This window comes from Sinocyclocheilus grahami, unplaced genomic scaffold, assembly GCF_001515645.1.
Source record: "Sinocyclocheilus grahami isolate Dianchi unplaced genomic scaffold, SAMN03320097.WGS_v1.1 scaffold28.1, whole genome shotgun sequence".
Classification (NCBI taxonomy): Eukaryota; Metazoa; Chordata; class Actinopteri; order Cypriniformes; family Cyprinidae; genus Sinocyclocheilus; species Sinocyclocheilus grahami.
Genome location: NW_015505207.1, coordinates 2,260,224 through 2,261,327, shown reverse-complemented (window position 1 = coordinate 2,261,327; position 1,104 = coordinate 2,260,224).

Genomic DNA, 1,104 nt, shown 5'->3' with positions numbered 1-1,104 from the left:
ATATATATATATATATTCACCCACAACACGCATTAAAACAAACAAAAAGAAGAGATCCCAAAAAGAAAGAAAAGGGGAAACAAAGATTATCCATTTGTTTTTTTTATAGCTCAATTGTACGCTAAAGATTAGTCTGTGGTCTTACACTGGATATGTACACGTGGTTAACCCATAACCAAAATAAATACAGGATACTCGTATACATGTTTTTAAGATAATGATAAATAATATGAAACCTTCTCTGTAAAAGGCAGTAAGCGAGCGTATGTGGAAGCGAGCAGGGTATGGACTGGAATCTTTAAAGGTCTGTGTTGACGGATACCTCACTGCAATCTGATGAGAGCTCTGGGAAAGGTTCGCTACGTTCCACTCCGTTTCCCAGAGTTTGGGCCCTTTTAGAAGCAGTGGATATCATAGATGGGTGAGCAGTCTGTTAAAAACAACATACAGACATATTGCACACCTCTAGGAGAGAAAAGCAGTCTTTAATCTGGACACTTAAAATCATCTGAGGAGTGAACTGGAGCACCACTGCCAGGACTAAACTGTGCAGAATGGTATAACGCAAGGCAGTGTGGTGAAAGGGAGCCTCTTAGCGTTTATTTTTCATGCCCTTTTTTGTGCTGGTATGCAAGAATACAACAGACCTGAGTCCAGTGTGTAGCCTTGATACCCTGATAGCACTTTGTGCATTTGGCTGCAGCAACAGTCAGTCTTCTGCACACGACGCGCACTCAACTCAAGTTGAGTCTCCTCATCCCTTTCTTGAAATCTTAAAGGATCACCTAAAAGCTTCTCAATAAATACATCACTCACCTGTCGTATGAACTGTGTAACAACAATCTTTCCATAAAATATCTCAAAATAACGTCCTCTCGAAGAAACCCATGACCTTTGTCTATTGTGCCATTCATGAAGCCATTATGGTTTTTGGCAGCTGTTTTAAAAACCATCTCAAGGTCCTCATATTAAAAATATAAGGCTCAAGGTGCCATACTGATAGCGGGTTTTAAAAAGTTAACATGGAGGTAGTGGAGCAGGGCTCAGTGGGCACAATCAAGCTCTCCATGAAAAGATCCAGCCACATTTGTTTTTTTAGCATAA